This window comes from Carassius carassius, chromosome 1 (assembly GCF_963082965.1).
Source record: "Carassius carassius chromosome 1, fCarCar2.1, whole genome shotgun sequence".
In the NCBI taxonomy this organism is placed as follows: domain Eukaryota; kingdom Metazoa; phylum Chordata; class Actinopteri; order Cypriniformes; family Cyprinidae; genus Carassius; species Carassius carassius.
Genome location: NC_081755.1, coordinates 8,584,821 through 8,611,947, shown reverse-complemented (window position 1 = coordinate 8,611,947; position 27,127 = coordinate 8,584,821). Strand labels below are relative to the sequence as shown.

Below are 27,127 nucleotides of genomic sequence, written 5' to 3'. Positions count from 1 at the left end.
CCTCATCTGCAATTTAAACTTTGTACAACACTTCGCTCTTTGGGTTCCCGCACTTTCACTGAAAGGTGGGGGTGTGTCTAAGATGGTTCAGATCGGCTGCCATGCAGGGTAGCCGTTTGCGGTTGACTGGAGGCTCGTGTCCTTTGCTTTGATGTTTTTCTCAATATTGGTTTACAAGGTTCAGAGAGCGTTACACTGAACATTTAAAGGTCCCAGGTTCGATCCTGGGTTTACTCAGAGTGGAGCCGTGAATGCTTTCGGACACCATTCTGATGCTTGCTGGTTAGTTGCTTTTCGCAGAGCCTCCTTGAATGTTTTCTACACTTCAAACAGATGTGCAGACACTGTTGGTTCCATGGTGTAACGGTTAGCACTCTGGACTCTGAATCCAGTGATCTGAGTTCAACTCTTGGTGGAACCTTGGGGTCTGTCTGGCTGTGATTGGCAAGGAGGAGCTTTGACATAGGTCACAACTTTCTCTGTGGCAGTGTGTCTTAATATGTATTGCTACAGTGGCCTCCTTTAACCATGGCCTCCAAACAATGTAGAACTCACATAAAACTGAGCTGGAACTAAATTGAGAAGACTGATGTCACCTGACCCTCTGTGGAGAAGCAGTACAGACCTCAGACAGCTTCTCATCAGCAAGATTTGCGTGGCAGTGCCACAATGTAGACTTCTGCTGTTAAATTCAGCTCGTGTGTTTTGTCGTTGATATTTTAATCAACATTATTCTACAAAGGGTAGGCCAAGCTAGAGCTGGTAGGTAAAAATTGAGTTTCTCAGAAATCTGGTGAGTGCATCTGGTCAGAGCTCTATTTCTGCCCTTGTCAGCTAAGAGGCAGGATGTTGGAGCGACAGTAGCATCGAACAGAGTGAAAGACGTGGCAAAGGGGCCTCCACTGAGCAGCAACTTGTGGCTCGTTGGTCTAGGGGTATGATTCTCGCTTCGGGTGTGAGAGGTCCCGGTTTCAAATCCCGGACGAGCCCACATTGAGCATATTGCTGAGAAGTATCAGTCAATTTTGCCTTCTTTCGGTCAATAATACTTCTTCGTGTTTTTGTGCCGATTTCTCCCTGTTCGTAGTTCCTCATCTGCAATTTAAACTTTGTACAACACTTCGCTTGTTGGGTTCCCGCGCTTTCACTGAAAGGTGGGGGTGTGTCTAAGATGGTTCAGATCGGCTGCCATGCAGGGTAGCCGTTTGCGGTTGACTGGAGGCTCGTGTCCTTTTGCTTTGATGTTTTTCTCAAAATTGGTTTACAAGGTTAGGAGAGCGTTACACTGAACATTTAAAGGTCCCAAGTTCGATCCTGGGTTTACTCAGAGTGGAGCCGTGAATGCTTTTCGGACACCATTCTGATGCTTGCTGGTTAGTTGCTTTTCGCAGAGCCTCCTTGAATGTTTTCTACACTTCAAACAGATGTGCAGACCCTGTTGGTTCCATGGTGTAACGGTTAGCACTCTGGATTCTGAATCCAGTGATCCGAGTTCAAACCTTGGTGGAATGTTCAAGAGTCTGTCTGGCTGTGCTTGGCAAGGAGGAGCTTTGGGGTATTTAACAACTTTCTCTGTGGCAGTGTGTCTTAAAATGTATTGCTACAGTGGCCTCCTTTAACCATGGCCTCCAAACAATCTAGAACTCACATAAAACTGAGCTGGAACTAAATTGAGAAGACCGATGTCACCTGACCCTCTTTGGAGAAGCAGTACAGACCTCAGACAGCTTCTCATCAGCAAGATTTGCGTGGCAGTGCCACAATGTAGACTTCTGCTGTTAAATTCAGCTCTTGTGTTTTGTCGTTGATATTTTGATCAACATTATTCTACAAAGGTAGGCCAAGCTAGAGCTGGTAGGTAAAAATTGAGTTGCTCAGAAATCTGGTCAGTGCATCTGGTCAGAGCTCTATTTCTGCCCTTGTCAGCTAAGAGGCAGGATATTGGAGCGACCGTAGCATCGAACAGAGTGAAATACATGGCAAAGTGGCCTCCACTGAGCATCAACTTGTGGCTCGTTGGTCTAGGGGTATGATTCTCGCTTAGGGTGCGAGAGGTCCCGGGTTCAAATCCCCGACGAGCCCTCTTCTGTCTTTGCAGCATCTTTTCTTGAGCAGTTTCAGTCCATTCTGCCATCCCGGGTCAATCATACGCCACTGTCAATTAAGACTAAAGCTGCGTCTGCATGTTTTCATGCCCACTTCTCTCTGCTCTTCTTAGTTCTTAATCTGCAGTTTAAACTTTGACTTTACATTTTTCCAAAAATTGGTTTAGGAATGCAGCCCAAGCAGTGGAGATATGGCAAAAAATAGATTCTTGGATCGCTTTACGGCCCTGTGAGCCTTCATCTTGCGTTTGCTAGATGCAGGAGCATCTGAGGGCTTGTTGGTGTTGGGGTTTGTTTTTTTTTTCTATTGCTGTATGGGAGCAAGTGGGCCCAAGTTCAAATCCCAGATGAGTCCGCTTTGCAGCTCCTTGTTTTGAGTAATGTCTGGGTACATGGTGGTTTGTTGGTCTAGGGGTATGATTCTTGCTTTGGGTGTGAGAGGTCCCGGGTTCAAATCCCGACCGAGCCCACATTGAGCATATTGCTGAGAAGTATCAGTCAATTCTGCCTTCTTTCGGTCAATAGTACTCCTGCATGTTTTCGTGCTGATTTCTCCCTGTTCGTAGTTCCTCATCTGCAATTTATACTTTGTACAACACTTCGCTCTTTGGGTTCCCGCACTTTCACTGAAAGGTGGGGGTGTGTCTAAGATGGTTCAGATCGGCTGCCATGCAGGGTAGCCGTTTGCGGTTGACTGGAGGCTCGTATCCTTTGCTTTGATGTTTTTCTCAATATTGGTTTACAATGTTCAGAGAGCGTTACACTGAACATTCAAAGGTCCCAGGTTCGATCCTGGGTTTACTCAGAGTGGAGCCGTGAATGCTTTTGGACACCATTCTGATGCTTGCTGGTTAGTTGCTTTTCGCAGATGCTCCTTGAATGTTTTCTACACTTCAAACAGATGTGCAGACACTGTGGGTTCCATGGTGTAATGGTTAGCACTCTGGACTCTGAATCCAGTGATCCGAGTTCAACTCTTGGTGGAACCTTGGGGTCTGTCTGGCTGTGCTTGGCAAGGAGGAGCTTTGGGGTAGGTCACAACTTTCTCTGTGGCAGTGTGTCTTAAAATGTATTGCTACAGTGGCCTCCTTTAACCATGGACTCCAAACAATCTAGAACTCACATAAAACTGAACTGGAACTAAATTGAGAAGACAGATGTCACCTGACCCTCTGTGGAGAAGCAGTACAGACCTCAGACAGCTCATCAGCAAGATTTGCGTGGCAGTGCCACAATGTAGACTTCTGCTGTTAAATTCAGCTCTTGTGTTTTGTTGTTGATATTTTAATCAACATTATTCTACAAAGGTAGGCCAAGCTAGAGCTGGTAGGTAAAAATTGAGTTTCTCAGAAATCTGGTCAGTGCATGAGCTCTATTTCTGCCATTGTCAGCTAAGAGGCAGGATGTTGGAGCGACCGTAGCATCGAACAGAGTGAAATACGTGGCAAAGTGGCAACTTGTGTCTTGTTGGTCTAGGGGTATGATTCTCGCTTCGGGTGTGAGAGGTCCCGGGTTCAAATCCCGGACGAGCCCTCTTCTGTCTTTGCACCATCTTTTCTTGAGCAGTTTCAGTCCATTCTGCCATCCCGGGTCAATCATACGCCACTGTCAATTAAGACTAAAGCTGCGTCTGCATGTTTTCATGCCCACTTCTCTCTGCTCTTCTTAGTTCTTAATCTGCAATTTAAACTTTGACTTGACATTTTTCCAAAAATTGGTTTAGGAATGCAGCCCAAGTAGTGGAGATACGGCAAAAAAATAGATTCTTGGATCGCTTCACAGCCCTGTGAGCCTTCATCTTGCGTTTGCTAGATGCAGGAGCATCTGAGGGCTTGTTGGTGTTGGGGTGTGTTTTTTTTTCTTTTATTGCTGTAAGGGAGCAAGTGGGCCCAAGTTCAAATCTCAGATGAGCCCGCTTTGCAGCTCCTTGTTTTGAGTAGTGTCTGGGTACATGGTGGCTCGTTGGTCTAGGGGTATGATTCTCGCTTCGGGTGTGAGAGGTCCAGGGTTCAAATCCTGGACGAGCCCACATTGAGCATATTGCTGAGAAGTATCAGTCAATTCTGCCTTCTTTCGGTCAATAGTACTCCTGCATGTTTTCGTGCTGATTTCTCCCTGTCCGTAGTTCCTCATCTGCTATCATCAGTTAAGCTTCACAGACCACATTGCTACAACTACCCGGTCCTGCAGGTTTGCCTTATACAACATTAGGAAGATTAGACCCTTCCTGTCAGAGCAAGCAACCCAACTTGTCCAAGCTCTTGTTCTCTCCAGACTGGACTATTGTAATGCTCTACTGGCGGGCCTTCCTGCATGTACTGTCAAACCTCTGCAATTGATCCAGAATGCAGCAGCGAGGGTTGTCTTCAATGAGCCAAAGAAAGCTCACGTTACTCCGCTCCTCATCAGGTTACACTGGCTACCAGTAGCTGCTCGCATCAAATTCAAGGTACTGATGCTAGCCTACAAGATGACCACTGGCACGGCACCAACTTACCTAAACTCATTGGTTAAATCGTATGTGCCCTCCAGAAGTTTGCGCTCTGCAAGTGATCGACGCCTTGTGGTACCATCCCAAAGAAGTTCAAAATCACTCTCAAGGACCTTTTCCTGGACTGTCCCCAGCTTGTGGAATGACCTCCCAATCTCAATTCGTACAGCTGAGTCTTTACTCATTTTCAAGAAACAGCTAAAGACTCATCTTTTTCGCCTGCACTTAACCAACTAACACTAGCACTTTTCCTTTTCTTGTCTTTTAATTAAAAAAAAAAAAAAAAAACCTACCTATGCGTTCTATACTAGACTAATTGAGACTTGTCATGGCACTTGTATACTGTTGTTATTCTCTTGTTGACCTGACTGCTTCTGTTGTTCTCATTTGTAAGTCGCTTTGGATAAAAGCGTCTGCTAAATGATTAAATGTAAATGTAAATGTATTTAAACTTTGTACAACACTTCGCTCTTTGGGTTCCCGCACTTTCACTGAAAGGTGGGGGTATGTCTAAGATGGTTCAGATCGGCTGCCATGCAGGGTAGCCGTTTGCGGTTGACTGGAGGCTCGTGTCCTTTGCTTTGATGTTTTTCTCAATATTGGTTTACAAGTTTCAGAGAGCGTTACACTGAACATTTAAAGGTCCCAGGTTCGATCCTGGGTTTACTCAGAGTGGAGCCGTGAATGCTTTCGGACACCATTCTGATGCTTGCTGGTTAGTTGCTTTTCGCAGAGCCTCCTTGAATGTTTTCTACACTTCAAACAGACGTGCAGACACTGTTGGTTCCATGGTGTAACGGTTAGCACTCTGGACTCTGAATCCAGTGATCCGAGTTCAACTCTTGGTGGAACCTTGGGGTCTGTCTGGCTGTGCTTGGCAAGGAGGAGCTTTGGGGTATGTCACAACTTTCTCTGTGGCAGTGTGTCTTAAAATGTATTGCTACAGTGGCCTCCTTTAACCATGGCCTCCAAACAATCTAGAACTCACATAAAACTGAGCTGGAACTAAATTGAGAACACCGATGTCACGTGACCCTCTTTGGAGAAGCAGTACAGACCTCAGACAGCTTCTCATCAGAAAAATTTGCGTGGCAGTGCCACAATGTAGACTTCTGCTGTTAAATTCAGCTCTTGTGTTTTGTCGTTGATATTTTAATCAACATTATTCTACAAAGGTAGGCCAAGCTAGAGCTGGTAGGTAAAAATTGAGTTGCTCAGAAATCTGGTCAGTGCATCTGGTCAGAGCTCTATTTCTGCCCTTGTCAGCTAAGAGGCAGGATATTGGAGCGACCGTAGCATCGAACAGAGTGAAATACATGGCAAAGTGGCCTCCACTGAGCAGCAACTTGTGGCTCGTTGGTCTAGGGGTATGATTCTCGCTTAGAGTGCGAGAGGTCCCGGGTTCAAATCCCGGACGAGCCCTCTTCTGTCTTTGCAGCATCTTTTCTTGAGCAGTTTCAGTCCATTCTGCCATCCCGGGTCAATCATACGCCACTGTCAATTAAGACTAAACCTCCTTCTGCATGTTTTCATGCCCACTTCTCTCTGCTCTTCTTAGTTCTTAATCTGAAGTTTAAACTTTGACTTTACATTTTTCCAAAAATTGGTTTAGGAATGCAGCCCAAGCAGTGGAGATATGGCAAAAAATAGATTCTTGGATCGCTTTACGGCCCTGTGAGCCTTCATCTTGCGTTTGCTAGATGCAGGAGCATCTGAGGGCTTGTTGGTGTTGGGGTGTGTTTTTTTTTCTTTTATTGCTGTATGGGAGCAAGTGGGCCACAGTTCAAATCCCAGATGAGCCCGCTTTGCAGCTCCTTGTTTTGAGTAGTGTCTGTGTACATGGTGGCTCGTTGGTCTAGGGGTATGATTCTCGCTTCGGGTGTGAGAGGTTCAGGGTTCAAATCCCGGACGAGCCCACATTGCTGAGAAGTATCAGTCAATTCTGCCTTCTTTCGGTCAATAGTACTCCTGCATGTTTTCGTGCTGATTTCTCCCTGTCCGTAGTTCCTCATCTGCTATTTAAACTTTGTACAACACTTCGCTCTTTGGGTTCCCGCACTTTCACTGAAAGGTGGGGGTATGTCTAAGATGGTTCAGATCGGCTGCCATGCAGGGTAGCCGTTTGCGGTTGACTGGAGGCTCGGGTCCTTTGCTTTGATGTTTTTCTCAATATTGGTTTACAAGGTTCAGAGAGCGTTACACTGAACATTTAAAGGTCCCAGGTTCGATCCTGGGTTTACTCAGAGTGGAGCCATGAATGCTTTTCGGACACCATTCTGATGCTTGCTGGTTAGTTGCTTTTCGCAGAGCCTCCTTGAATGTTTTCTACACTTCAAACAGATGTGCAGACACTGTTGGTTCAATGGTGTAACGGTTAGCACTCTGGAAACTGAATCCAGTGATCCGAGTTCAAATCTCGGTGGAACCTTCAAGAGTCTGTCTGGCTGTGCTTGGCAAGGAGGAGCTTTGGGGTATGTCACAACTTTCTCTGTGGCAGTGTGTCTTAAAATGTATTGCTACAGTGGCCTCCTTTAACCATGGCCTCCAAACAATCTAGAACTCACACAAAACTGAGCTGGAACTAAATTGAGAAGACCGATGTCACCTGACCCTCTGTGGAGAAGCAGTACAGACCTCAGACAGCTTCTCATCAGCAAGATTTGCGTGGCAGTGCCACAATGTAATCTTCAGCTGTTAAATTCAGCTCTTGTGTTTTGTCGTTGATATTTTAATCAACATTATTCTACAAAGGTAGGTTAAGCTAGAGCTGGTAGGTAAAAATTGAGTTTCTCAGAAATCTGGTCAGTGCATGAGCTCTATTTCTGCCCTTGTCAGCTAAGAGGCAGGATGTTGGAGCGACCGTAGCATTGAACAGAGTGAAATACGTGGCAAAGTGGCCTCCACTGAGCAGCAACTTGTGTCTTGTTGGTCTAGGGGTATGATTCTCGCTTTGGGTGTGAGAGGTCCCGGGTTCAAATCCCGGACGAGCCCTCTTCTGTCTTTGCACCATCTTTTCTTGAGCAGTTTCAGTCCATTCTGCCATCCCGGGTCAATCATACGCCACTGTCAATTAAGACTAAAGCTGCGTCTGCATGTTTTCATGCCCACTTCTCTCTGCTCTTCTTAGTTCTTAATCTGCAGTTTAAACTTTGACTTGACATTTTTCCAAAAATTGGTTTAGGAATGCAGCCCAAGCAGTGGAGATATGGCAAAAAAATAGATTCTTGGATCGCTTCACAGCCCTGTGAGCCTTCATCTTGCGTTTGCTAGATGCAGGAGCATCTGGGGGCTTGTTGGTGTTGGGGTGTGTTTTTTTTTCTTTTATTGCTGTAAGGGAGCAAGTGGGCCCAAGTTCAAATCCCAGATGAGCCCGCTTTGCAGCTCCTTGTTTTGAGTAGTGTCTGGGTACATGGTGGCTCGTTGGTCTAGGGGTATGATTCTCGCCTCGGGTGTGAGAGGTTCAGGGTTCAAATCCTGGACGAGCCCACATTGCTGAGAAGTATCAGTCATTTCTGCCTTCTTTCGGCCAATAATACTCCTGCATGTTTTCGTACCGATTTCTCCGAAAGGTGGGGGTGTGTCTAAGATGGTTCAGATCGGCTGCCATGCAGGGTAGCCGTTTGCGGTTGACTGGAGGCTCGTGTCCTTTGCTTTGATGTTTTTCTCAATATTGGTTTACAAGGTTCAGAGAGCGTTACACTGAACATTTAAAGGTCCCAGGTTCGATCCTGGGTTTACTCAGAGTGGAGCCGTGAATGCTTTCGGACACCATTCTGATGCTTGCTGGTTAGTTGCTTTTCGCAGATGCTCCTTGAATGTTTTCTACACTTCAAACAGAAGTGCAGACACTGTTGGTTCCATGTTGTAATGGTTAGCACTCTGGACTCTGAATCCAGTGATCTGAGTTCAACTCTTGGTGGAACCTTGGGGTCTGTCTGGCTGTGCTTGGCAAGGAGGAGCTTTGGGGTATGTCACAACTTTCTCTGTGGCAGTGTGTCTTAAAATGTATTGCTACAGTGGCCTCCTTTAACCATGGCCTCCAAACAATCTAGAACTCACATAAAACTGAGCTGGAACTAAATTGAGAAGACCGATGTCACCTGACCCTCTTTGGAGAAGCAGTACAGACCTCAGACAGCTTCTCATCAGCAAGATTTGCGTGGCAGTGCCACAATGTAGACTTCTGCTGTTAAATTCAGCTCTTGTGTTTTGTAGTTGATATTTTAATCAACATTATTCTACAACGGTAGGTTAAGCTAGAGCTGGTAGGTAAAAATTGAGTTTTTTTCAGATATCTGGTCAGTGCATGAGCTCTATTTCTTCCCTTGTCAGCTAAGAGGCAGGATGTTGGAGCGACCGTAGCAGCGAACAGAGTGATTTACATGGCAAAGTGGCCTCCACTGAGCAGCAACTTGTGGCTCGTTGGTCTAAGGGTATGATTCTCGCTTAGGGTGCGAGAGGTCCTGGGTTCAGATCCCGGACGAGCCCTCTTCTGTCTTTGCAGCATCTTTTCTTGAGCAGTTTCAGTCCATTCTGCCATCCCGGGTCAATCATACGCCACTGTCAATTAAGACTAAAGCTGCGTCTGCATGTTTTCATGCCCACTTCTCTCTGCTCTTCTTAGTTCTTAATCTGCAGTTTAAACTTTGACTTGACATTTTTCCAAATATTGGTTTAGGAATGCAGCCTAAGCAGTGGAGATATGGCAAAAAATAGATTCTTGGATCGTTTCACAGCCCTGTGAGCCTTCATCTTGCGTTCACTAGTTGCAGGAGCATCTGAGGGCTTGTTGGTGTTGGGGTGTGTTTTTTTATTTATTTTATTGCTGTATGGGAGCAAGTGGACACAAGTTCAAATCCCAGATGAGCCCGCTTTGCAGCTCCTTGTTTTGAGTAGTGTCGGTGCACATGGTGGCTCGTTGGTCTAGAGGTATGATTCTTGCTTTGGGTGTGAGAGGTCCCGGGTTCAAATCCCGGACGAGCCCAGATTGAGCATATTGCTGAGAAGTATCAGTCAATTCTGCCTTCTTTCGGTCAATAATACTCCTGCATGTTTTCGTGCTGATTTCTCCCTGTTCTTAGTTCCTCATCTGCAGTTTAAACTTTGTACAACACTTCGCTCTTTGGGTTTCCGCACTTTCACTGAAAGGTGGGGGTGTGTCTAAGATGGTTCAGATCGGCTGCCATGCAGGGTAGCCGTTTGCGGTTGACTGGAGGCTCGTGTCCTTTGCTTTGGTGTTTTTCTCAATATTGGTTTACAAGGTTCAGAGAGCGTTACACTGAACATTTAAAGGTCCCAAGTTCGATCCTGGGTTTACTCAGAGTGGAGCCGTGAATTCTTTCGGATACCATTCTGATGCTTGCTGGTTAGTTGCTTTTCGCAGAGCCTCCTTGAATGTTTTCTACACTTCAAACAGATGTGCAGACACTGTTGGTTCCATGGTGTAACGGTTAGCACTCTGGACTCTGAATCCAGTGATCCTAGTTCAGCTCTTGGTGGAACCTTGGGGTCTGTCTGGCTGTGCTTGGCAAGGAGGAGCTTTGAGGTAGGTCACAACTTTCTCTGTGGCAGTGTGTCTTAATATGTATTGCTACAGTGGCCTCCTTTAACCATGGCCTCCAAACAATGTAGAACTCACATAAAACTGAGCTGGAACTAAATAGAGGTGACCGATGTCACCTGACCCTCTGTGGAGAAGCAGTACAGACCTCAGACAGCTTCTCATCAGCAAGATTTGCGTGGCAGTGCCACAATGTAGACTTCTACTGTTAAATTCAGCTCTTGTGTTTTGTCGTTGATATGTTAATCAACATTATTCTACAAAGGTAGGCCAAGCTAGACCTGGTAGGTAAAAATTGAGTTTCTCAGAAATCTGGTCAGTGCATCTGGTCAGAGCTCTATTTCTGCCCTTGTCAGCTAAGAGGCAGGATGTTGGAGCTACCGTAGCATCGAACAGAGTGAAATACGTGGCAAAGTGGCCTCCACTGAGCAGCAACTTGTGGCTTGTTGGTCTAGGGGTATGATTCTCGCTTAGGGTGCGAGAGGTCCCGGTATCAAATCCCGGATGAGCCCTCTTCTGTCTTTGCAGCATCTTTTCTTGAGCAGTTTCAGTCCATTCTGCCATCCCGGGTCAAACATACGCCACTGTCAATTAAGACTAAAGCTGCGTCTGCATGTTTTCATGCCCACTTCTCTCTGCTCTTCTTAGTTCTTAATCTGCAGTTTAAACTTTGACTTGACATTTTTCCAAAAATTGGTTTAGGAATGCAGCTCAAGCAGTGGAGATATGGAAAAAAAAAGATGTCACAACTTTCTCTACGGCAGTGTGTCTTAAAATGTATTGCTACAGTGGCCTCCTTTAACCATGGCCTCCAAACAATCTAGAACTCACATAAAACTGAGCTGGAACTAAATTTAGAAGACCGATGTCACCTGAACCTCTGTGGAGAAGCAGTACAGACCTCAGACAGCTTCTCCTCAGCAAGATTTGCGTGGCAGTGCCACAATGTAGACTTCTGCTGTTAAATTCAGTTCTTGTGTTTTGTCGTTGATATTTTAATCAACATTATTCTACAAAGGTAGGCCAAGCTAGAGCTGGTAGGTAAAAATTGAGTTTCTCAGAAATCTGGTCAGTGCATGAGCTCTATTTCTGCCCTTGTCAGCTAAGAGCCAGGATGTTGGAGCGACCGTAGCATCGAACAGAGTGAAATACGTGTCAAAGTGGACTCCACTGAACAGCAACTTGTGGCTCGTTGGACCAGGGGTATGATTCTCGCTTAGGGTGCGAGAGGTCCCGGGTTCAAATCCTGGACGAGCCCACATTGAGCATATTGCTGAGAAGTATCAGTCAATTTTGCCTTCTTTCGGTCAATAATACTCCTGCATATTTTCGTGCCGATTTCTCCCTGTTCGTAGTTCCTCATCTGCAATTTAAACTTTGTAAAACACTTCTCTCTTTGGGTTCCCGTGCTTTCTCTGAAAGGCGGGGGTGTGTCTAAGATGGTTCAGATCGGCTGCCATGCAGGGTAGCCGTTTGCGGTTGACTGGAGGCTCGGGTCCTTTGCTTTGATGTTTTTCTCAATATTAGTTTACAAGGTTCAGAGAGCGTTACACTGAACATTTAAAGGTCCCAGGTTCGATCCTGGGTTTACTCAGAGTGGAGCCGTAAATGCTTTTCGGACACCATTCTGATGCTTGCTGGTTAGTTGCTTTCCGCAGAGCCTCCTTGAATTTTTTCTACACTTCAAACAGATGTGCAGACACTGTTGGTTCCATGGTGTAACGGTTAGCACTCTGGACTCTGATCCAGTGATCTGAGTTCAAATCTCGGTGGAACCTTCAAGAGTATGTCTGGCTGTGCTTGGCAAGGAGGAGCTTTGGGGTATGTCACAACTTTCTCTGTGGCAGTGTGCATTAAAATGTATTGCTACAGAGGCCTCCTTTAATCATGGCCTCCAAACAATCAAGAACTCACATAAAACTGAGCTGGAACTAAATTGAGAAGACCGATGTCACCTGACCCTCTGTGGTGAAGCAGTACAGACCTCAGACAGCTTCTCATCAGCAAGATTTGCGTGGCAGTGCCACAATGTAGACTTCTGCTGTTAAATTCAGCTCTTGTGTTTTGTAGTTGATATTTTAATCATCATTGATCTACAAAGGTAGGCCAAGCTAGAGCTGGTAGGTAAAAATTGAGTTTCTCAGAAATCTGGTCAGTGCATGAGCTCTATTTCTGCCATTGTCAGCTAAGAGGCAGGATGTTGGAGCGACCGTAGCATCGAACAGAGTGAAATACGTGGCAAAGTGGCAACTTGTGTCTTGTTGGTCTAGGGGTATGATTCTCGCTTCGGGTGTGAGAGGTCCCGTTTTCAAATCCCGGACGAGCCCTCTTCTGTCTTTGCACCATCTTTTCTTGAGCAGTTTCAGTCCATTCTGCCATCCCGGGTCAATCATACGCCACTGTCAATTAAGACTAAAGCTGCGTCTGCATGTTTTCATGCCCACTTCTCTCTGCTCTTCTTAGTTCTTAATCTGCAATTTAAACTTTGACTTGACATTTTTCCAAAAATTGGTTTAGGAATGCGGCCCAAGCAGTGGAGATATGGCAAAAAAATAGATTCTTGGATCGCTTCACAGCCCTGTGAGCCTTCATCTTGCGTTTGCTAGATGCAGGAGCATCTGAGGGCTTGTTGGTGTTGGGGTGTGTTTTTTTTCTTTTATTGCTGTAAGGGAGCAAGTGGGCCCAAGTTCAAATCCCAGATGAGCCCGCTTTGCAGCTCCTTGTTTTGAGTAGTGTCTGTGTACATGGTGGCTCGTTGGTCTAGGGGTATGATTCTCGCTTCGGGTGTGAGAGGTCCAGGGTTCAAATCCTGGACGAGCCCACATTGAGCATATTGCTGAGAAGTATCAGTCAATTCTGCCTTCTTTCGGTCAATAGTACTCCTGCATGTTTTCATGCTGATTTCTCCCTGTCCGTAGTTCCTCATCTGCTATCATCAGTTAAGCTTCACAGACCACATTGCTACAACTACCCGGTCCTGCAGGTTTGCCTTATACAACATTAGAAAGATTAGACCCTTCCTGTCAGAGCAAGCAACCCAACTTCTTGTCCAAGCTCTTGTTCTCCCCAGACTGGACTATTGTAATGCTCTCCTGGCGGGCCTTCCTGCATGTACTGTCAAGCCTCTGCAATTGATACAGAATGCAGCAGCGAGGGTTGTCTTCAATGAGCCAAAGAAAGCTCACGTTACTCCGCTCCTCATCAGGTTACACTGGCTACCAGTAGCTGCTCGCATCAAATTCAAGGTACTGATGCTAGCCTACAAGACGACCACTGGCACGGCACCAACTTACCTAAACTCATTGGTTAAATTCTTATGTGCCCTCCAGAATTTTGCGCTCTGCAAGTGATCGACGCCTTGTGGTACCATCCCAAAGAAGTTCAAAATCACTCTCAAGGACCTTTTCCTGGACTGTCCCCAGCTTGTGGAATGACCTCCCAATCTCAATTCGTACAGCTGAGTCTTTACTCATTTTCAAGAAACAGCTAAAGACTCATCTTTTTCGCCTGCACTTAACCAACTAACACTAGCACTTTTCCTTTTCTTGTCTTTTAATTAAAAAACAAACAAACAAAACAAAAAAAACTACCTATGCGTTCTATACTAGACTAACTGAGACTTGTCATGGCACTTGTATACTGTTGTTGTTCTCTTGTTGACCTGACTGCTTCTGTTGTTCTCATTTGTAAGTCGCTTTGGATAAAAGCGTCTGCTAAATGATTAAATGTAAATGTAAATGTATTTAAACTTTGTACAACACTTCGCTCTTTGGGTTCCCGCACTTTCACTGAAAGGTGGGGGTATGTCTAAGATGGTTCAGATCGGCTGCCATGCAGGGTAGCCGTTTGCGGTTGACTGGAGACTCGTGTCCTTTGCTTTGATGTTTTTCTCAATATTGGTTTACAAGGTTCAGAGAGCGTTACACTGAACATTTAAAGGTCCCAGGTTCAATCCTGGGTTTACTCAGAGTGGAGCCGTGAATGCTTTCGGACACCATTCTGATGCTTGCTGGTTAGTTGCTTTTCGCAGATGCTCCTTGAATGTTTTCTACATTCAAACAGATGTGCAGACACTGTTGGTTCCATGGTGTAATGGTTAGCACTCTGGACTCTGAATCCAGTGATCCGAGTTCAACTCTTGGTGGAACCTTGGGGTCTGTCTGGTTGTGCTTGGCAAGGAGGAGCTTTGGGGTAGGTCACAACTTTCTCTGTGGCAGTGTGTCTTAAAATGTATTGCTACAGTGGCCTCCTTTAACCATGGCCTCCAAACAATCTAGAACTCACATAAAACTGAGCTGGAACTAAATTGAGAAGATAGATGTCACCTGACCCTCTGTGGAGAAGCAGTACAGACCTCAGACAGCTTTTCATCAGCAAGAGTTGCGTGGCAGTGCCACAATGTAGACTTCTGCTGTTAAATTCAGCTCTTGTGTTTTGTAGTTGATATTTTAATCAACATTATTCTACAAAGGTAGGCCAAGCTAGAGCTGGTAGGTAAAAATTGAGTTTCTCAGAAATCTGGTCAGTGCATCCGGTCAGAGCTCTATTTCTGCCCTTGTCAGCTAAGAGGCAGGATATTGGAGCGACGGTAGCATCGAACAGAGTGAAATACGTGGCAAAGTGGCCTCCACTAAGCAGCAACTTGTGGCTCGTTGGTCTAGGGGTATGATTCTCGCTTAGGGTGCGAGAGGTCCCGGGTTCAAATCCCGGACGAGCCCTCTTCTGTCTTTGCAGCATCTTTTCTTGAGCAGTTTCAGTCCATTCTGCCATCCCGGGTCAAACATACGCCACTGTCAATTAAGACTAAAGCTGCGTCTGCATGTTTTCATGCCCACTTCTCTCTGCTCTTCTTAGTTCTTAATCTGCAGTTTAAATTTTGACTTGACATTTTTCCAAAAATTGGTTTAGGAATGCAGCCCAAGCAGTGGAGATATGGCAAAAAAATAGATTCTTGGATCGCTTCACAGCCCTGTGATCCTTCATCTTGCGTTTGCTAGATGCAGGAGCATCTGAGGGCTTGTTGGTGTTGGGGTGTGTTTTTTTTTCTTTTATTGCTGTATGGGAGCAAGTGGGCCCAAGTTCAAATCCCAGATGAGCCCGATTTGCAGCTCCTTGTTTTGAGTAGTGTCTGGGTACATGGTGGCTCGTTGGTCTAGGGGTATGATTCTTGCTTCGGGTGTGAGAGGTCCCGGGTTCAAATCCCGGACGAGCCCACATTGAGCATATTGCTAAGAAGTATCAGTCAATTCTGCCTTCTTTCGGTCAATACTACTCCTGCATGTTTTTGTGCTGATTTCTCCCTGTTCGTAGTTCCTCATCTGCAATTTAAACTTTGTACAACACTTCGCTCTTTGGGTTCCGGCGCTTTCACTGAAAGGTGGGGGTGTGTCTAAAATTGTTCAGATCGGCTGCCATGCAGGGTAGCCGTTTGCGGTTGACTGGAGGCTCGTGTCCTTTGCTTTGATGTTTTTCTCAATATTGGTTTACAAGGTTCAGAGAGCGTTACACTGAACATTTAAAGGTCCCAGGTTCGATCCTGGGTTTACTCAGAGTGGAGCCGTGAATGCTTTTCGGACACCATTCTGATGCTTGCTGGTTAGTTGCTTTTCGCAGAGCCTCCTTGAATGTTTTCTACACTTCAAACAGATGTGCAGACACTGTTGGTTCCATGGTGTAACGGTTAGCCCTCTGGACTCTGAACCCAGTGATCTGAGTTCAAATTTCGGTGGAACCTTCAAGAGTCTGTCTGGCTGTGCTTGGCAAGGAGGAGCTTTGGGGTATGTCACAACTTTCTCTGTGGCAGTGTGTCTTAAAATGTATTGCTACAGTGGCCTCCTTTAACCATGGCCTCCAAACAATCTAGAACTCACATAAAACTGAGCTGGAACTAAATTGAGAAGACCGATGTCACCTGACCCTCTGTGGAGAAGCAGTACAGACCTCAGACAGCTTCTCATCAGCAAGATTTGCGTGACAGTGCCACAATGTAGACTTCTGCTGTTAAATTCAGCTCTTGTGCTTTGTCGTTGATATTTTAATCAACATTACTCTACAAAGGTAGGCCAAGTTAGAGCTGGTAGGTAAAAATTGAGTTTCTTAGAAATCTGGTCAGTGCATTTGGTCAGAGCTCTATTTCTGCCCTTGTCAGCTAAGAGGCAGGATATTGGAGCGACCGTAGCATCGAACAGAGTGAAATACATGGCAAAGTGGCCTCCACTGAGCAGCAATTTGTGGCTCGTTGGTCTAGGGGTATGATTCTCGCTTAGGGTGCGAGAGGTCCCGGGTTCAAATCCCGGACGAGCCCTCTTCTGTCTTTGCAGCATCTTTTCTTGAGCAGTTTCAGTCCATTCTGCCATCCCGGGTCAATCATACGCCACTGTCAATTAAGACTAAAGCTGCGTCTGCATGTTTTCATGCCCACTTCTCTCTGCTCTTCTTAGTTCTTAATCTGCAGTTTAAACTTTGACTTGACATTTTTCCAAAAATTGGTTTTGGGTAATGCAGCCCAAGCTGTGGAGATATGGCAAAAAATAGATTCTTGTATCGCTTTACGGCCCTGTGAGCCTTCATCTTGCGTTTGCTAGTTGCAGGAGCATCTGAGGGCTTGTTGGTGTTGGGGCGTGTTTTTTTTTCTTCTATTGCTGTATGGGAGCAAGTGGATCCAAGTTCAAATCCCAGATAAACCTGCTTTGCAGCTCCTTGTTTTGAGTAGTGTCTGGTTACATGGTGGCTCGTTGGTCTAGGGGTATGATTCTCGCTTCGGGTTTGAGAGGTCCTGGGTTCAAATCCCGGACGAGCCCACATTGAGCATATTGCTGAGAAGTATAAGTCATTTCTGCCTTCTTTCGGCCAATAATACTCCTGCATGTTTTCGTGCTGATTTCTCCCTGTTCGTAGTTCCTCATCTCCAATTTAAACTTTGTACAACACTTCGCTCTTTGGGTTCCCGCGCTTTCACTGAAAGGTGGGGTTGTGTCTAAGATGGTTCAGATCGGCTGCCATGCAGGGTAGCCGTTTGCGGTTGACTGGAGGCTCGGGTCCTTTGCTTTGATGTTTTTCTCAATATTAGTTTACAAGGTTCAGAGAGCGTTACACTGAACATTTAAAGGTCCCAGGTTCGATCCTGGGTTTACTCAGAGTGGAGCCGTGAATGCTTTTCGGACACCATTCTGATGCTTGCTGGTTAGTTGCTTTTCGCAGAGCCTCCTTGAATGTTTTCTACACTTCAAACAGACGTGCAGACACTGTTGGTTCCATGGTGTAACGGTTAGCACTCTGGACTCTGAATCCAGTGATCCGAGTTCAACTCTTGGTGGAACCTTGGGGTCTGTCTGGCTGTGCTTGGCAAGGAGGAGCTTTGGGGTATGTCACAACTTTCTCTGTGGCAGTGTGTCTTAAAATGTATTGCTACAGTGGCCTCCTTTAACCATGGCCTCCAAACAATCTAGAACTCACATAAAACTGAGCTGGAACTAAATTGAGAAAACCGATGTCACGTGACCCTCTTTGGAGAAGCAGTACAGACCTCAGACAGCTTCTCATCAGCAAGATTTGCGTGGCAGTGCCACAATGTAGACTTCTGCTGTTAAATTCAGCTCTTGTGTTTTGTCGTTGATATTTTAATCAACATTATTCTACAAAGGTAGGCCAAGCTAGAGTAGGTAGGTAAAAATTGAGTTGCTCAGAAATCTGGTCAGTGCATCTGGTCAGAGCTCTATTTCTGCCCTTGTCAGCTAAGAGGCAGGATGTTGGAGCGACCGTAGCATCGAACAGAGTGAATTACATGGCAAAGTGGCCTCCACTGAGCAGCAACTTGGTGGTACCTTCAAGAGTCTGTCTGGCTGTGCTTGGCAAGGAGGTGCTTTGGGGTATGTCACAACTTTCTCTGTGGCAGTGTGTCTTAAAATGTATTGCTACAGTGGCATCCTTTAACCATGGCCTCCAAACAATCTAGAACTCACATAAAACTGAGCTGGAACTAAATTGAGAAGACAGATGTCACCTGACCCTCTGTGGAGAAGCAGTACAGACCTCAGACAGCTTCTCATCAGCAAGATTTGCGTGGCAGTGCCACAATGTAGACTTCTGCTGTTAAATTCAGCTCTTGTGTTTTGTCGTTGATATTTAAATCAACATTATTCTACAAAAGTAGGCCAAGCTAGAGCTGGTAGGTAAAAATTGAGTTTCTCAGAAATCTGGTCAGTGCATCTGGTCAGAGCTCTATTTCTGCCCTTGTCAGCTAAGAGGCAGGATGTTGGAGCGACCGTAGCATCGAACAGAGTGAAATACGTGGCGACGTGGCCTCCACTGAGCAGCAACTTGGTGGTACCTTCAAGAGTCTGTCTGGCTGTGCTTGGCAAGGAGGTGCTTTGGGGTATGTCACAACTTTCTCTGTGGCAGTGTGTCTTAAAATGTATTGCTACAGTGGCCTCCTTTAACCATGGCCTCCAAACAATCTAGAACTCACATAAAACTGAGCTGGAACTAAATTGAGAAGACCGATGTCACCTGACCCTCTGTGGAGAAGCAGTACAGACCTCAGACAGCTTCTCATCAGCAAGATTTGCGTGGCAGTGCCACAATGTAGACTTCTGCTGTTAAATTCAGCTCGTGTGTTTTGTCGTTGATATTTTAATCAACATTATTCTACAAAGGTAGGCCAAGCTAGAGCTGGTAGGTAAAAATTGAGTTTCTCAGAAATCTGGTGAGTGCATCTGGTCAGAGCTCTATTTCTGCCCTTGTCAGCTAAGAGGCAGGATGTTGGAGCGACAGTAGCATCGAACAGAGTGAAAGACGTGGCAAAGGGGCCTCCACTGAGCAGCAACTTGTGGCTCGTTGGTCTAGGGGTATGATTCTTGCTTCGGGTGTGAGAGGTCCCGGGTTCAAATCCCGGATGAGCCCACATTGAGCATATTGCTGAGAAGTATCAGTCAATTCTGCCTTCTTTCGGTCAATAGTACTCCTGCATGTTTTCGTGCTGATTTCTCCCTGTTCGTAGTTCCTCATCTGCAATTTAAACTTTGTAATACACTTCGCTCATTGGGTTCCCGCACTTTCACTGAAAGGTGGGGGTGTGTCTAAGATGGTTCAGATCGGCTGCCATGCAGGGTAGCCGTTTGCGGTTGACTGGAGGCTCGTGTCCTTTGCTTTGATGTTTTTTTAAATATTGGTTTACAAGGTTCAGAGAGCGTTACACTGAACATTTAAAGGTCCCAGGGTTGATCCTGGGTTTACTCAGAGTGGAGCCGTGAATGCTTTTCGGACACCATTCTGATGCTTGCTAGTTAGTTGCTTTTCGCAGAGCCTCCTTGAATGTTTTCTACACTTCAAAAAGATGTGCAGACACTGTTGGTTCCATGGTGTAACGGTTAGCACTCTGGACTCTGAATCCAGTGATCTGAGTTCAAATCTTGGTGGAACCTTCAAGAGTCTGTCTGCCTGTGCTTGGCAAGGAGGAGCTTTGGGGTATGTCACAACTTTCTCTGTGGCATTGTGTCTTAAGATGTATTGCTACACTGGCCTCCTTTAACCATGGCCTCCAAACAATCTAGAACTCACATAAAACTGAGCTGGAACTAAATTGAGAAGACAGATGTCACCTGACCCTCTGTGGAGAAGCAGTACAGACCTCAGACAGCTTCTCATCAGCAAGATTTGCGTGGCAGTGCCACAATGTAGACTTCTGCTGTTAAATTCAGCTCTTGTGTTTTGTCGTTGATATTTAAATCAACATTATTCTACAAAAGTAGGCCAAGCTAGAGCTGGTAGGTAAAAATTGAGTTTCTCAGAAATCTGGTCAGTGCATCTGGTCAGAGCTCTATTTCTGCCCTTGTCAGCTAAGAGGCAGGATGTTGGAGCGACCGTAGCATCGAACAGAGTGAAATACGTGGCAAAGTGGCCTCCACTGAGCAGCAACTTGGTGGTACCTTCAAGAGTCTGTCTGGCTGTGCTTGGCAAGGAGGTGCTTTGGGGTATGTCACAACTTTCTCTGTGGCAGTGTGTCTTAAAATGTATTGCTACAGTGGCCTCCTTTAACCATGGCCTCCAAACAATCTAGAACTCACATAAAACTGAGCTGGAACTAAATTGAGAAGACCGATGTCACCTGACCCTCTGTGGAGAAGCAGTACAGACCTCAGACAGCTTCTCATCAGCAAGATTTGCGGGGCAGTGCCACAATGTAGACTTCTGCTGTTAAATTCAGCTTGTGCGTTTTGTCGTTGATATTTTAATCAACATTATTCTACAAAGGTAGGCCAAGCTAGAGCTGGTAGGTAAAAATTGAGTTTCTCAGAAATCTGGTGAGTGCATCTGGTCAGAGCTCTATTTCTGCCCTTGTCAGCTAAGAGGCAGGATGTTGGAGCGACAGTAGCATCGAACAGAGTGAAAGACGTGGCAAAGGGGCCTCCACTGAGCAGCAACTTGTGGCTCGTTGGTCTAGGGGTATGATTCTCGCTTCGGGTGTGAGAGGTCCCGGGTTCAAATCCCGAACGAGCCCACTTGAGCATATTGCTGAGATGTATCAGTCAATTCTGCCTTCTTTCGGTCAATAGTACTCCTGCATGTTTTCGTGCTGATTTCTCCCTGTTCGTAGTTCCTCATCTGCAATTTAAACTTTGTACAACACTTCGCTCTTTGGGTTCCCGCACTTTCACTGAAAGGTGGGGGTGTGTCTAAGATGGTTCAGATCGGCTGCCATGCAGGGTAGCCATTTGCGGTTGACTGGAGGCTCGTGTCCTTTGCTTTGATGTTTTTCTCAATATTGGTTTACAAGGTTCAGAGAGCGTTACACTGAACATTTAAAGGTCCCAGGTTCGATCCTGGGTTTACTCAGAGTGGAGCCGTGAATGCTTTCAGACACCATTCTGATGCTTGCTGGTTAGTTGCTTTTCGCAGATGCTCCTTGAATGTTTTCTACACTTCAAACAGATGTGCAGACACTGTTGGTTCCATGGTGTAATGGTTAGCACTCTGGACTCTGAATCCAGTGATCCGAGTTCAAATCTTGGTGGAACCTTGGGGTCTGGCTGTGCTTGGCAAGGAGGAGCTTTGGGGTATGTCACAACTTTCTCTGTGGCAGTGTGTCTTAAAATGTATTGCTACAGTGGCCTCCTTTAACCATGGCCTCCAAACAATCTAGAACTCACATAAAACTGAGCTGGAACTAAATTGAGAAGACCGATGTCACCTGACCCTCTTTGGAGAAGCAGTACAGACCTCAGACAGCTTCTCATCAGCAAGATTTGCGTGGCAGTGCCACAATGTAGACTTCTGCTGTTAAATTCAGTTCTTGTGTTTTGTCGTTGATATTTTAATCAACATTATTCGACAAAGGTAGGCCAAGCTAGAGCTGGTAGGTAAAAATTGAGTTGCTCAGAAATCTGGTCAGTGCATCTGGTCAGAGCTCTATTTCTGCCCTTGTCAGCTAAGAGGCAGGATATTGGAGCGACCGTAGCATCGAACAGAGTGAAATACATGGCAAAGTGGCCTCCACTGAGCAGCAACTTGTGGCTCATTGGTCTAGGGGTATGATTCTCGCTTAGGGTGCGAGAGGTCCCGGGTTCAAATCCCGGATGAGCCCTCTTCTGTCTTTGCAGCATCTTTTCTTGAGCAGTTTCAGTCCATTCTGCCATCCCGGGTCAATCATACGCCACTGTCATTTAAGACTAAAGCTGCGTCTGCATGTTTTCATGCCCACTTCTCTCTGCTCTTCTTAGTTCTTAATCTGCAGTTTAAACTTTGACTTTAAATTTTTCCAAAAATTGGTTTAGGAATGCAGCCCAAGCAGTGGAGATATGGCAAAAAATAGATTCTTGGATCGCTTTACGGCCCTGTGAGCCTTCATCTTGCGTTTGCTAGATGCAGGAGCATCTGAGGGCTTGTTGGTGTTGGGGTGTGTTTTTTTTTCTTTTATTGTTGTATGGGAGCAAGTGGGCCCAAGTTCAAATCCCAGATGAGCCCGCTTTGCAGCTCCTTGTTTTGAGTAGTGTCTGGTTACATGGTGGCTCGTTGGTCTAGGGGTATGATTCTCGCTTCGGGTTTGAGAGGTGCTGGGTTCAAATCCCGGACGAGCCCACATTGAGCATATTGCTGAGAAGTATCAGTCATTTCTGCCTTCTTTCGGCCAATAATACTCCTGCATGTTTTCGTGCTGATTTCTCCCTGTTCGTAGTTCCTCATCTCCAATTTAAACTTTGTACAACACTTCGCTCTTTGGGTTCCCGCGCTTTCACTGAAAGGTGGGGTTGTGTCTAAGATGGTTCAGATCGGCTGCCATGCAGGGTAGCCGTTTGCGGTTGACTGGAGGCTCGGGTCCTTTGCTTTGATGTTTTTCTCAATATTAGTTTACAAGGTTCAGAGAGCGTTACACTGAACATTTAAAGGTCCCAGGTTCGATCCTGGGTTTACTCAGAGTGGAGCCGTGAATGCTTTTCGGACACCATTCTGATGCTTGCTGGTTAGTTGCTTTTCGCAGAGCCTCCTTGAATGTTTTCTACACTTCAAACAGATGTGCATACACTGTAGGTTCCATGGTGTAACGGTTAGCACTCTGGACTCTGAATCCAGTGATCTGAGTTCAACTCTTGGTGGAACCTTGGGGTCTGTCTGGCTGTGCTTGGCAAGGAGGAGCTTTGACATAGGTCACAACTTTCTCTGTGGCAGTGTGTCTTAATATGTATTGCTACAGTGGCCTCCTTTAACCATGGCCTCCAAACAATGTAGAACTCACATAAAACTGAGCTGGAACTAAATTGAGAAAACCGATGTCACGTGACCCTCTTTGGAGAAGCAGTACAGACCTCAGACAGCTTCTCATCAGCAAGATTTGCGTGGCAGTGCCACAATGTAGACTTCTGCTGTTAAATTCAGCTCTTGTGTTTTGTCGTTGATATTTTAATCAACATTATTCTACAAAGGTAGGCCAAGCTAGAGCTGGTAGGTAAAAATTGAGTTGCTCAGAAATCTGGTCAGTGCATCTGGTCAGAGCTCTATTTCTGCCCTTGTCAGCTAAGAGGCAGGATGTTGGAGCGACCGTAGCATCGAACAGAGTGAAATACATGGCAAAGTGGCCTCCACTGAGCAGCAACTTGTGGATTGTTGGTCTAGGGGTATGATTCCCGCTTAGGGTGCGAGAGGTCCCGGGTTCAAATCCCGGACGAGCCCTCTTCTGTCTTTGCAGCATCTTTTCTTGAGCAGTTTCAGTCCATTCTGCCATCGCGGGTCAAACACACGCCACTTTCAATTAAGACTAAACCTCCTTCTGCATGTTTTCATGCCCACTTCTCTCTGCTCTTCTTAGTTCTTAATCTGCAGTTTAAACTTTGACTTTACATTTTTCCAAAAATTGGTTTAGGAATGCAGCCCAAGCAGTGGAGATATGGCAAAAAATAGATTCTTGTATCGCTTTACGGCCCTGTGAGCCTTCATCTTGCGTTTGCTAGATGCAGGAGCATCTGAGGGCTTGTTGGTGTTGGGGTGTGTTTTTTTTCTTCTTTTATTGCTGTATGGGAGCAAGTGGGCCCCAGTTCAAATCCCAGATGAGCCCGCTTTGCAGCTCCTTGTTTTGAGTAGTGTCTGTGTACATGGTGGCTTGTTGGTCTAGGGGTATGATTCTTGCTTCGGGTGTGAGAGGTCCCGGGTTCAAATCCCGGACGAGCCCACATTGAGCATATTGCTGAGAAGTATCAGTCAATTCTGCCTTCTTTCGGTCAATAGTACTGATTTCTCCCTGTTCGTAGTTCCTCATCTGCAATTTAAACTTTGTACAACACTTCGCTCTTTGGGTTCCCGCACTTTCACTGAAAGGTGGGGCTGTGTCTAAGATGGTTCAGATCGGCTGCCATGCAGGGTAGCCGTTTGCGGTTGACTGGAGGCTCGTTTCCTTTGCTTTTATGTTTTTCTCAATATTGGTTTACAAGGTTCAGAGAGCGTTACACTGAACATTTAAAGGTCCCAGGTTCGATCCTGGGTTTACTCAGAGTGGAGCCGTGAATGCTTTCGGACACCATTCTGATGCTTGCTGGTTAGTTGCTTTTCGAAGATGCTCCTTGAATGTTTTCTACACTTCAAACAGATGTGCAGACACTGTTGGTTCCATGGTGTAATGGTTAGCACTCTGGACTCTGAATCCAGTGATCCGAGTTCAAATCTTGGTGGAACCTTCAAGAGTCTGTCTGGCTGTGCTTGGCAAGGAGGTGCTTTGGGGTATGTCACAACTTTCTCTGTGGCAGTGTGTCTTAAAATGTATTGCTACAGTGGCCTCCTTTAACCATAGCCTCCAAACAATCTAGAACCCACATAAAACTGAGCTGGAACTAAATTGAGAAGATCGATGTCACCTGACCCTCTGTGGAGAAGCAGTACAGACCTCAGACAGCTTCTCATCAGCAAGATTTGCGTGGCAGTGCCACAATGTAGACTTCAGCTGTTAAATTCAGCTCTTGTGTTTTGTAGTTGATATTTTAATCAACATTATTCTACAAAGGTAGGTTAAGCTAGAGCTGGTAGGTAAAAATTGAGTTTCTCAGAAATCTGGTCAGTGCATGAGCTCTATTTCTGCCCTTGTCAGCTAAGAGGCAGGATGTTGGAGCGATTGTAGCATCGAACATAGTGAAATACATGGCAAAGTGGCCTCCACTGAGTAGCAAATTGTGGCTCGTTGGTCTAGGGGTATGATTCTCGCATAGGGTGCGAGAGGTCCCGGGTTCAATTCCCGGACGAGCCCTCTTCTGTCTTTGCAGCATCTTTTCTTGAGCAGTTTCAGTCCATTCTGCCATCCCAGGTCAATCATATGCCACTGTCAATTAAGACTAAAGCTGCGTCTGCATGTTTTCATGCCCACTTCTCTCTGCTCTTCTTAGTTCTTAATCTGCAGTTTAAACGTTGACTTGACATTTTTCCAAAAATTGGTTTAGGAATGCAGCCCAAGCACTGGAGATATGGCAAAAAATAGATTCTTGGATCGCTTTACGACCCTGTGAGCCTTCATCTTGCGTTTGCTAGATGCAGTAGCATCTGAGGGCTTGTTGGTGTTGGGGTGTGTTTTTTTTTCTTCTATTGCTGTATGGGAGCAAGTGGACCCAAGTTCAAATCCCAGATGAACCCGCTTTGCAGCTCCTTGTTTTGAGTAGTGTCTGGTTACATGGTGGCTCGTTGGTCTAGGGGTATGATTCTCTTTTCGGGTGTGAGAGGTTCAGGGTTCAAATCCTGGACGAGCCCACATTGAGCATATTGCTGAGAAGTATCAGTCATTTCTGCCTTCTTTCGGCCAATAATACTCCTGCATGTTTTCGTGCCGATTTCTCCCTGTTCGTAGTTCCTCATCTCCTATTTAATCTTTGTACAACACTTCGCTCTTTGGGTTCCCGCGCTTTCACTGAAAGGTGGGGGTGTGTCTAAGATGGTTCAGATCGGCTGCCATGCAGGGTAGCCTTTTGCGGTTGACTGGAGGCTCGGGTCCTTTGCTTTGATGTTTTTCTCAATATTGGTTTACAAGGTTCAGAGAGCGTTACACTGAACATTTAAAGGTCCCAGGTTCGATCCTGGGTTTACTCAGAGTGGAGCCGTGAATGCTTTTCGGACACCATTCTGATGCTTGCTGGTTAGTTGCTTTTCGCGGAGCCTCCTTGAATGTTTTCTACACTTCAAACAGATGTGCAGACACTGTTGGTTCAATGGTGTAACGGTTAGCACTCTGGACTTTGAATCCAGTGATCCAAGTTCAAATCTTGGTGGAAGCTTCAAGAGTCTGTCTGGCTGTGCTTGGCAAGGAGGAGCTTTGGGGTATGTCACAACTTTCTCTGTGGCAGTGTGTCTTAAAATGTACAGCTACAGTGGCCTCCTTTAACCATGGCCTCCAAACAATCTAGAACTCACATAAAACTGAGCTGGAACTAAATTGAGAAGACCGATGTCACCTGACCCTCTGTGGAGTAGCAGTACAGACCTCAGACAGCTTCTCATCAGCAAGATTTGCGTGGCAGTGCCACAATGTAGACTTCAGCTGTTAAATTCAGCTCTTGTGTTTTGTCGTTGATATTTTAATCAACATTATTCTACAAAGGTAGGTTAAGCTAGAGCTGGTAGGTAAAAATTGAGTTTCTCAGAAATCTGGTCAGTGCATGAGCTCTATTTCTGCCCTTGTCAGCTAAGAGGCAGGATGTTGGAGCGACCGTAGCATCGAACAGAGTGAATTACATGGCAAAGTGGCCTCCACTGAGCAGCAACTTGTGGCTCGTTGGTCTAGGGGTAAGATTCTCGCTTAGGGTGCGAGAGGTCCCGGGTTCAAATCCTGGACGAGCCCTCTTCTGTCTTTGCAGCATCTTTTCTTGAGCAGTTTCAGTCCATTCTGCCATCCCGGGTCAATCATACGCCACTGTCAATTAAGACTAAAGCTGCGTCTGCATGTTTTCATGCCCACTTCTCTCTGCTCTTCTTAGTTCTTAATCTGCAGTTTAAACTTTGACTTGACATTTTTCCAAAAATTGGTTTAGGAATGCAGCCCAAGCAGTGGAGATATGGCAAAAAAATAGATTCTTGGATCGCTTCACAGCCCCGTGAGCCTTCATCTTGCGTTTGCTAGATGCAGGAGCATCTGAGGGCTTGTTGGTGTTGGGGTGTGTTTTTTTTTTCTTTTATTGCTGTATGGGAGCAAGTGGGCCCAAGTTCAAATCCCAGATGAGCCCGATTTGCAGCTCCTTGTTTTGAGTAGTGTCTGGGTACATGGTGGCTCGATGTTCTAGGGGTATGATTCTCGCTTCGGGTGTGAGAGGTCCCGGGTTCAAATCCCGGACGAGCCCACATTGAGCATATTGCTGAGAAGTATCAGTCAATTCTGCCTTCTTTCGGTCAATACTACTCCTGCATGTTTTTGTGCTGATTTCTCCCTGTTCGTAGTTCCTCATCTGCAATTTAAACTTTGTACAACACTTCGCTCTTTGGGTTCCGGCGCTTTCACTGAAAGGTGGGGGT

At 45.9% G+C, this 27,127-nt stretch overlaps 19 non-coding genes across 19 annotated transcripts; all 19 read left to right on the top strand.

Annotated features, from left to right (window-relative positions):
• The first annotated feature begins 918 nt into the window (after window positions 1-918).
• trnap-cgg (transfer RNA proline (anticodon CGG)) lies at window positions 919-990 on the top strand. The gene has a single exon. It is a non-coding gene; the product is annotated as a tRNA-Pro (tRNA).
• Window positions 991-2,010: 1,020 nt separating this feature from the next.
• Window positions 2,011-2,082, top strand: trnap-agg (transfer RNA proline (anticodon AGG)). The gene has a single exon. It is a non-coding gene; the product is annotated as a tRNA-Pro (tRNA).
• A 940-nt stretch (window positions 2,083-3,022) lies between these two features.
• Window positions 3,023-3,094, top strand: trnaq-cug (transfer RNA glutamine (anticodon CUG)). Its single transcript has one exon. It is a non-coding gene; the product is annotated as a tRNA-Gln (tRNA).
• Window positions 3,095-6,440: 3,346 nt separating this feature from the next.
• Window positions 6,441-6,512, top strand: trnap-cgg (transfer RNA proline (anticodon CGG)). Its single transcript has one exon. It is a non-coding gene; the product is annotated as a tRNA-Pro (tRNA).
• A 2,500-nt stretch (window positions 6,513-9,012) lies between these two features.
• Window positions 9,013-9,084, top strand: trnap-agg (transfer RNA proline (anticodon AGG)). The gene has a single exon. It is a non-coding gene; the product is annotated as a tRNA-Pro (tRNA).
• Window positions 9,085-9,508: 424 nt separating this feature from the next.
• On the top strand, window positions 9,509-9,580 carry trnap-ugg (transfer RNA proline (anticodon UGG)). The gene has a single exon. It is a non-coding gene; the product is annotated as a tRNA-Pro (tRNA).
• Window positions 9,581-14,234: 4,654 nt separating this feature from the next.
• trnaq-cug (transfer RNA glutamine (anticodon CUG)) lies at window positions 14,235-14,306 on the top strand. Its single transcript has one exon. It is a non-coding gene; the product is annotated as a tRNA-Gln (tRNA).
• Window positions 14,307-14,802: 496 nt separating this feature from the next.
• Window positions 14,803-14,874, top strand: trnap-agg (transfer RNA proline (anticodon AGG)). The gene has a single exon. It is a non-coding gene; the product is annotated as a tRNA-Pro (tRNA).
• A 423-nt stretch (window positions 14,875-15,297) lies between these two features.
• Window positions 15,298-15,369, top strand: trnap-cgg (transfer RNA proline (anticodon CGG)). The gene has a single exon. It is a non-coding gene; the product is annotated as a tRNA-Pro (tRNA).
• A 1,019-nt stretch (window positions 15,370-16,388) lies between these two features.
• On the top strand, window positions 16,389-16,460 carry trnap-agg (transfer RNA proline (anticodon AGG)). Its single transcript has one exon. It is a non-coding gene; the product is annotated as a tRNA-Pro (tRNA).
• A 2,525-nt stretch (window positions 16,461-18,985) lies between these two features.
• Window positions 18,986-19,057, top strand: trnap-cgg (transfer RNA proline (anticodon CGG)). The gene has a single exon. It is a non-coding gene; the product is annotated as a tRNA-Pro (tRNA).
• A 1,525-nt stretch (window positions 19,058-20,582) lies between these two features.
• On the top strand, window positions 20,583-20,654 carry trnap-cgg (transfer RNA proline (anticodon CGG)). Its single transcript has one exon. It is a non-coding gene; the product is annotated as a tRNA-Pro (tRNA).
• A 447-nt stretch (window positions 20,655-21,101) lies between these two features.
• trnaq-cug (transfer RNA glutamine (anticodon CUG)) lies at window positions 21,102-21,173 on the top strand. The gene has a single exon. It is a non-coding gene; the product is annotated as a tRNA-Gln (tRNA).
• A 492-nt stretch (window positions 21,174-21,665) lies between these two features.
• Window positions 21,666-21,737, top strand: trnap-agg (transfer RNA proline (anticodon AGG)). The gene has a single exon. It is a non-coding gene; the product is annotated as a tRNA-Pro (tRNA).
• Window positions 21,738-23,744: 2,007 nt separating this feature from the next.
• trnap-cgg (transfer RNA proline (anticodon CGG)) lies at window positions 23,745-23,816 on the top strand. Its single transcript has one exon. It is a non-coding gene; the product is annotated as a tRNA-Pro (tRNA).
• Window positions 23,817-24,246: 430 nt separating this feature from the next.
• Window positions 24,247-24,318, top strand: trnaq-cug (transfer RNA glutamine (anticodon CUG)). Its single transcript has one exon. It is a non-coding gene; the product is annotated as a tRNA-Gln (tRNA).
• A 491-nt stretch (window positions 24,319-24,809) lies between these two features.
• trnap-agg (transfer RNA proline (anticodon AGG)) lies at window positions 24,810-24,881 on the top strand. Its single transcript has one exon. It is a non-coding gene; the product is annotated as a tRNA-Pro (tRNA).
• A 943-nt stretch (window positions 24,882-25,824) lies between these two features.
• On the top strand, window positions 25,825-25,896 carry trnaq-uug (transfer RNA glutamine (anticodon UUG)). Its single transcript has one exon. It is a non-coding gene; the product is annotated as a tRNA-Gln (tRNA).
• A 491-nt stretch (window positions 25,897-26,387) lies between these two features.
• Window positions 26,388-26,459, top strand: trnap-agg (transfer RNA proline (anticodon AGG)). Its single transcript has one exon. It is a non-coding gene; the product is annotated as a tRNA-Pro (tRNA).
• Window positions 26,460-27,127: the final 668 nt, after the last annotated feature.